At 46.5% G+C, this 8,231-nt stretch overlaps 1 long non-coding RNA gene across 1 annotated transcript in view; it reads right to left on the minus strand.

Moving 5' to 3' along the window:
* The window catches only part of LOC141374440 (uncharacterized), a 21,031-nt gene extending 17,702 nt beyond the window's left edge, over window positions 1-3,329 (minus strand). Inside the window, exons 1-2 of the long non-coding RNA XR_012381333.1 lie at window positions 2,994-3,329; window positions 1,662-1,748 (exon numbers count right to left, since the gene is read on the minus strand). This is a non-coding gene — a long non-coding RNA (uncharacterized lncRNA). The remainder of the gene's footprint in view (window positions 1-1,661; window positions 1,749-2,993) is intronic.
* Between the last annotated feature and the right edge of the window lie 4,902 nt (window positions 3,330-8,231).

Consider the following 8,231-nt stretch of genomic DNA (forward strand, 5'->3'; position numbering starts at 1 on the left):
CCCCCTGCTTGTGCTCCCTCTCTCACTGTGTCTCTCTCTGTCAAATACATAAACAAAATCTTAAAAAAAAAAAAAGGAATTATATCCTTGGGGTTTATACTTTTAATATTTTCATCTCAAAGACACAGGTTAAGAATGAAAGTTCCTCCAAGAAGGACTTTGGTTTCATAAGGCCAATAATTTACAAGCCTTTTGAGATAAATAGAGGATGTTTTGGGATTGGTGAAAGGACTAGGTAAACTCTGAATTCCCTCTAGAGCTGAGCTGCATTTCTAGTTTTATAAAGATTTGTAAGATAAGGACAGTTGCTTTTAATTCCTCAAAGAGTTGGATTGTAGCCTAGATGTTAAAGAACTGATCTATGTTGGAATTTTTTTTTTTAATTTTAGTTTTCCTTTGGCTGCTTCAAGGAATAAAGTAGCAGTTTACCAGAAAATTCCTCAGTCTCATCACCTCTGGAAGGGGCTCACCAAGGGCTCTTCTTTGAAGGGAGATATGGGGGTGTCTGTTAAGTCATTAGCTTGGCAGACTTCTGTGTCAAGGCAGTTCAGACAGAGGGGAACTAGAATGAATGTTCAAATAAAGGAGTGTGGAGGGAAGCAGTAAGACTGACATCCATCTTAGGTATTAGGTTCCTCTTGTGTCTTTTAATTTTTCATCAGTTTTTTGCAGTTAAACTTTTAATGGAGTTGAACTTTTTGCAATTCTTGAAGCCTTTGCTTTTAAGTGTACTTCTTAATGATCTCTTTTAATTGCAACAGTCTTCATAAGGACCGTTGCAATTCTAGGCTGTAATTCCCCTGAGGGCTGATGGCAGTTTGGTAGAATCCGAGCCAAAAATGGACTTTAATCCATATTTCTGTCCTGCCATGTCTAGCTGCAGATGGGGGGCAACTCCCATGTCTTTCTGGCTGTGTTTCGGGGCTCCCAACCTGATGGTTACCAAGCCGAGTTCTTCAGGACACAAAACAAGCTTAGTAAAATTTTGCCCTTTTTTTCCCCTTCCAAGATATTTATAGCTTTGGGGACCGTAGTTTTTATATATAAAATAAGCAGGTGTGCCGGACAGTGGTGTGTTTAACTCTTTGGATTTCAAAGATCACATCTCATTATTTTTTTTTCTTTTTCTTTTAGCTAAGCCTTTACCCCATACGCACATTGACGGAAACCAGGAGTAACCCAAGGAATGGAAGTGTGAGCACTGCCAGTAACCAGAGACCTGGGGCCTGGGGAAAGGATTGAACTGGCAGACCTCAGAAAACGGAGACTGTTGGACTGGTTCCCAGTGAACAGAGAGCCAGAGCTGCCATCAGTTATTCCCAGTGTGGAATTTGGGGTTTCGAAGTTCCCGTGGACCAGCCAACAGAAGGCCTGGTACGTGCTACCTGCAATTCCCAGTATAAACGAAACCAGCAGACTCTAGTAAATGGGGACTGCGGACTGGAACTGGGGAAAGTGATTCCGCACAACTGGAGAATTGCAGACTGAACCAAGAGCGAAGGACTGGTGCACTGTTAGAGCCTCCTGTCCGTCCAGACAGACCTGTGAACCCTGGGCTGGAAAGCTGATTGGATTGGGAGCTCAACAAAAAAGGAGCCAAGTTCAGACCAAGAGGAGCTTACCCAGAGCCTGGGAAATGGTGAGAAAGATAGTGAACTCACGAGGGTTCCTAGAGCAGTGAGTCTGTGCTTCTCACTGTCCCTGAATGCTGTAGAAGTTCACTTTGGATCCCACTGCTGCCACCAAATCTGTTAAAAACCAAAATTTAACTGAGTAAATCTGAAGATCTAATTGGTGTTATGAAACAATTCATGGATATAGCAACATCTCATCTAGCAGGTAGAAGGGAGATCCAAGGAGCTGTGAAAAATGGAAGGTTTTTAAAGGCAGAGAGGGGGCCAGAAAAAGAGAATTTATTCGCATGGAATGCATTGTTTTAGGCCACTCCCTAAGGGGTTACCTCCTAGCATTGACCAGGAAATTCCATTTGGGCTGGTTAAAGTTTACATTCCTGGGGCATTGAAACTGTTGCTAGGTATTAAGTCTTGGTTTACTGCAATAAGGCCGTAATATTAATGACACCATTTTGAGCCTATGGTTTTCTTTATAACAGAGGCCTGTTTTCATGAAATCACACTTAGTCTAGTCTTGAAGTATGATGCTGACACCCCAAAAGTCCGGTATGCCCATATGACATTGTCAAGGTACTAACAGGATGCAGGATGAAAATACAGCTGGGGTGCCTGGGTGGCTCAGTTGGTTAAATGTCCAACTCTTGATCTCGGTTCAGGTCTTGATCTCACAGTCATGAGTTGGAGCACTGTGTTGGGCTCCACGCAGGGTGTGGAGCCTACTTAGAAAAAGAAAAAGAAAATATAGCCAAAAAAGGGGGCTGTGCCTCTGGCCCTCAAAGCTCCTGGGTGATGGCTTCCCTGCAGTCCACTCTCCCCACTTCCCTGCAGATGTGGGCCCACGAGCAGCAGCGGGGGGGTGGGGGGGAGGGGATGAGTCAGGTCCACCCTCCGACCTCTGCCAACACCTCCATATGATGCAAGCGCACAGTGTTTAACGCATGAGTTCACTCCCAAGTGTAGCTCTGCCCTGGCCAAACTTATACATTAATGCCCCTGATAGGGAGATAAACATCAGCCCCAGGTTGTAAAGTAAGCAAATAAAACAAAAACAAAAACAAAAACAAGCTAATAAAATATGTCAGATCCTGTCACCCCTCTGCTTGCTCAGAAACCCCCTGTGGACTCCCCAGAGCACTAAGCCTGAAATCCAAAGTCCTGACCACAGGAAGGCCCCCTGCAAGGAAACTGATCTCACAACTTCTACTTTTACCCTTGCCATCCTCAGCACGCCAGCGGAGGCCCGGCTTCAGGGCCAGCGTACTTGCTGCTCCCCATGAAAATCACACAATATGCCCTCACCGACCACAAGGCCTTCCCTGATCACCTCCCTGCCTCCAGCGCCACCCCCTATTTCCTTACCCTGCATCCTTGGATGCACAGTATTCACATAGGTCTCTTCTCCCCACGAGGAGACCAGCTCCCCGAGGCTGGAGACCCTCCTCTCCTGCGTCCCTGGCACCTGGAAGAGGGGCCAGCACTCCGTAGGTGAGGTGCTCGGCAAATCCCTGTCGCAGGAGGATGCCCCGATCCCTGACAACCCCGTGTGGCCTGTAACTCGGAACTGCCACCCCCCCTCCCATTGCGGGATCTCTGTCTGTCTCTCGCTCCGAGGCACCGAGTCTCCCACCAGCTGTCAGGGTGAGAGTGGAAATTTCCACTGGAAGCTGGAAGGACAGCCACGCTCCCCAGCTGGGCTAAGAGGGGCTGAGAGGAAATTTCCACAAACCATGTCTGGCAGGATGATGAAGCGTCCAGGGAGTCCGGGGACGGGCAGTGCACGGGTGGGCAGACCAGGAAGGCCATCTGGGTTTACTGCACACCAGGAGGTCCAGCCTGCTGGGGCCCGGTCTGGCGCATCCTCCAACCCTGAAGCCGGCAGGATCTTGAGCCATCATTAAGTTCAATCCCCTCCTTCTCCGGGTGGAGGAACTGAGGCCCAGAGAGGGGAAGCAATTTGCCCCCAGGCACATGGAAAGTTAGTGACAGACAAGGGGCTCACGCTCACCGCACCGCCTGGGGTTTGGCTTCTCTTCCTGTCTTTCATTCTTGCCCTCCTGCCTTTCCCTCCCACAATTCTCCAACTAACCTTTCCCCAGGGCATTTGGGGCCAGCCCGCTGCCCTCTGCCCTGAGCTCCTTGCTCTGGAGCCTCAGGCTCCCTGGGGCCAGGTCGTTGCCACTCCGATCAGATGCTCAGAACTGCCTGCTTCTCCTCGGCCACGCACCTGCTGCACCTCCACAGCTCACCATGCGCACATCGCTCCCCGTACCAATGAGATCCGAGAATCTGGGGGTGGCGTACAGGCACAGGTATATTTTAAAGATCCCTGGGTGTTTTCATTTGCAGCAGGGTTTGGCAACCCCTTTAGCCTTGATTAATGGCACCTCCACCTCCTGTCCCAGGCCCCCAGGCTGGGGCCCTCTTCTCCCCCCACCGCCTGATTTACTTTCCGGAGTCCTGGGTCCCACGAGCAGTCCTGTGTCCCTCCTTCCCCTGCCCTTTGCCCAAACCTGGGCCTCCAGTCTGCCTAGATTGCCTGGTCTGACCTGCCTCACCATCACTAAGTGTTCACTAAATATTTGCTGTTAATAATGGTAATGGCCTCAGTCTGACCAAGAGGATCCTTGGCCTAAAAGAAGGAAAAGGGCTTTGGGGTCAGGAAAACGTGGATTCGAATACTAGCCAGTTGTGCTTGCTGTCTGGGCCTCAGTTTATTCATCTGTGAAGGCAGATGGGGCAGGGAGGACGGGTGAAAATGCCTGCCTTGGAGTTTGTCGTAAGGATCAAAGATACTACCTACTACATGCAGAGGGCCCAGCAGCTCACCGACCAGCAGCTCTGGGAGCAGGCTGCTCTTGTCTTGATGCTGGGGAACGGGGACTGCTTCCATGGGTGGGAAGGAAGGTGGCTGTGAGCCTTCTGATGAGGACCATCGCATGGGGTGTCTTCTAAGGGCATCTGCCGCTGAGCAGTGAATGGGGGTGTGCAGAAGGGGTGTGCAGAAGCTGAGGGGTGAGGGTCATGACAGATCAGCTAGGGAGTACCACCACTCTGCCTGGGAAGGGGGGGTGAGGTCCCTGGTGGGAGTTTCCCTTGGGAACCCACCAAAGTGCTCTGTGGGGACAGAATCAGCATTTGGGTGTCTACCATGCCCAGAGGTGCCAATGCCTAATTTACAGCCACATCAGCAAAGACTTTTTCTACCCCTGTCTCTTCCTCTGCGCCATCAGGGAGGAGAAGCTTGAGACTGAACAGAACACAAAAACATTGAGAGCAAACAGGACCAGACTTTTTAATACATAGAGGATGAGCCTGTGCCTGTGCTGTGTACCCCCAGGATGGAGAAGCCACAGGAGCATCTCAAGCAGGTGCAAGGGTCTCCAGAGAAGCTAACGGGGCTCTGGTGAGAAAGAATCCAGGGGCTGCCTGTGCCGCACTAAGTCTAGCTCGTTCAATGACTGCTTCCCCTGGGGGTTGTCTGGTGAACCCCATCTCTCCCGGCATTGATGAGGCTGCTGCCAAATGCCCATGCGGCCTTGGCAAGGCCCTTTCTTTCTCTGGGCCTCAGTTTCTCTAGCTGTGAAATGCCTCTCTTTTCTGAAGGCCCTGCCAAACTTTGCCAGCCTGTGAAAAGATCTGAGGTCTCTCGGTTCCAAGTGGGAAAATTAAATGTGTCCTGAGCCCAAAGCCGCAATAAGCTCTGGTAGGCCTCAGAGGGCCAGTCAGTCAACGAGTCTGAAATCAGGCAGCGAGTCTGAAAAAATGAACTCCTCTGTGTGGTGAGAAAATAAAAAGTTTTAAATTTGTTGTTTAAAGATGTTAATTGCAATGTCATTCTTAACAGTTTCATTGAGACATAATTTACATACCATAAAATTTACCTCTTCTATGTATACAATTCCATGACTTTTAGTGAGTTTACAGACTTGTGTAACCATCACCATGGGCTAATCTGAGAACACTCAATCATCCCAAAGAGATCTCTCACGCCTGTTCCCACCCTCACCCCTGGCAACTACTAACCCACCTTCTGCTTTAGCGAGTCCCCCTTTCTGGACATCTCATGTAAATAGAATCATGCATTATGGTTTTTGCATCTGGTTTCTTTCATTGAGCATAATGTTTCTGAGGTTTGTCTGTTTTGTAGCATGTATCATACTTCCTTCTTTTTTATGGCCAAAGATGATTCTATTGAATGGATATACCACATTGTACCTATTTATCGCTGATGTATGTTAGGGTTGTTCCCACTGTTGGGGGCTTATTATGAATAATGCTTCTACGAACATTTGTGTAGAATTCTTTGTGTGGATATATGTTTTCAGTTCTCTTGGATAACTTCCTAAGAGTGGAATTGCTGGGTCATACGATAATACTGTGTTTAACTCTGAGGAACCGCAAAATTAGGTTCCAGGTGGCTACACCATTTTTCCATTCCCATCAGCAATGTTTAAAGGTTCCAACTTCCTCACATCCTCGACACTTGCTTTTCTTTTTAATTACAGCCCTCTTAGTGGGTGTGAGGGGGTAACTCATTGTGGTTTTGATTCACATTCCTACAATGACTAATGATGCTGAGCATTTTCTCATGTGCTTATCTCATGTGCTTATTGCCATTCAACATCCTCTCTCTTTTTAAGATTTTATGTGTTTATTTATTTCGAGTACATGCAATGGGGGCGGGGGAAGGGGAGAAGGAGAGGGAGAGAATCTTCAACAGACTCCCAGCTGAGTGCAGAGCTGGAGGTGGGGCTTGATCCCACAACCCTGAGATCATGACCTCAGCCGAAACCAAGATTTGGATGCTTAACTGACTGAGCCGCTCTAGTGCCCCCCATTCAACATCTTCTTGGACAGAATGCTAGTTCAAATCCTTTGCCCCCTGAGGTGCCTGCTTGAGACTCTCTCCCTCTCCTCCTGCTCGCATGTGCTCTCTCTCTCTCAAAAAATAAATAAATAAATCTTAAAAAAACAAATCCTTTGCCCCATTTTAAAATTGAATTGTTTGGGACCCCTGAGTGGCTCAGTCGTTGGGCGTCTGCCTTCAGCTTGGGTCATGGTCCCAGAGTCCTGGGATCGAGCCCCGCATCTGGCTCCCTGCTCGGCGGGAAGCCTGCTTCTCCCTCCCCAACTCCCCCCTGCTTGTGTTCCCTCTCTCGCTGTCTCTCTCTCTCTCTCTCTCTCTGTCAAATAAATAAATAAAATCTTAAAAAAAAACCTGAGTTGTTTATCATTTTACTGAGTTTGAGTTCTTTATATATCCTAGATACAAGTCCTTTAGTAGATATGTGATATTTGCAAATATTTTCTCTGAGTCTGACTTATCTTTTTTTTTTTTTTTTTAGTTGACTTATCATAAATGTGAGGGTCGTTTCTGGACTCTCAGTTCTAGTCCATTTACGTATGTATCTACTCTTATACCAGTAACACAACATTTTGCTTGAGTATTTTGACAGTATATTTTGAAATCAGGAAGTCCTCTACTTTGTTCTCCTTTTTCAGAATGGTTTTGATTATTTTGGCTCCTTTGCATTTTTATATACATTTTAGGATTAGCTTGTCAAGTTCTACAAAAAATGTCTGCTAGGAGTTTGAGAGGGATTGAATATATACATCAATTTGGAGAGAATTGCTATCATAATGGTACTGAGTCTTTCGGTCCATGAACATAGATTGTCTCTCCATATATCTATACCTTTTAAAATTCTTTCAGCAATATTTGGTAACTTTATTCTACAAGTCTTGCATGATCTTTATTCCTCAGTATTCACCTCTTTTGAGGTGATTATGTGTAACATTACATTTTTGCAATGTTATTTTAATATGGAAAAAGGGAAAGAAAGAAAAATAAAAATATCCTGAATATGCAACATTTGAGAAATTAGCAAAGTATGGTCTGTTCTACTGATGGGATAGTTTGGAGCTATTAAAAATGATTGGCATGTGTTTCCCCTAGACAGATCACTCTGATCATGTAGGACCATGGAGAATGTTGATGATAGGGACAATATCTAATTCAACTCCCTTTTCCCAGGAGAGAGCAGACAGCCAAGCACAGACTACATGCTCTGTGAAATAGCTATCAGTGCAGGCCACCAAATACTTGTTTCTTCTCCCGCTGTACTTCTCCATTCCTTGAAGTTAGTTGTGGCCTCGCTTAACTGATGAAACATCACTCCTGAGCAGAAACTGTAAGAGCCTGGGTGCAAACTCCCATCCTTTTAACCTTGGCAGATACGGCTGCATGCACCTGGGGCCTGGAGTGAGGATGACAAGTTAGTGAACACGAATTACAAACTCATTTAAGCCCCCGAGAGATTGGTGGTGTTTGTTACTATAGCATAACCTGGCTAATTTCATTCTGAATAGTATAAGGATAAATGAAACTAAAGAGCAGAATGTGAAATTCTGTCTTCTCTGATTGAAACTATGGAAAACAATGCCTGAATATGGGCTGTAAATCTGAGGAAGTTAAAGCCCGCTGGAGTGTGGGAGGAGGAGATTGTGGGTGAATTGTTTCTCTTTTAAACCTTTTTTTTTTTTTTTAAGATTTATTCATTTATTTGAGAGAGAGAGAGCACGAGTGGGAGGGGCAGA

Source organism: Callorhinus ursinus, unplaced genomic scaffold, assembly GCF_003265705.2.
Source record: "Callorhinus ursinus isolate GAN/ISIS: 27379988/994484 unplaced genomic scaffold, GSC_fseal_2.0 scaffold18, whole genome shotgun sequence".
Classification (NCBI taxonomy): Eukaryota; Metazoa; Chordata; class Mammalia; order Carnivora; family Otariidae; genus Callorhinus; species Callorhinus ursinus.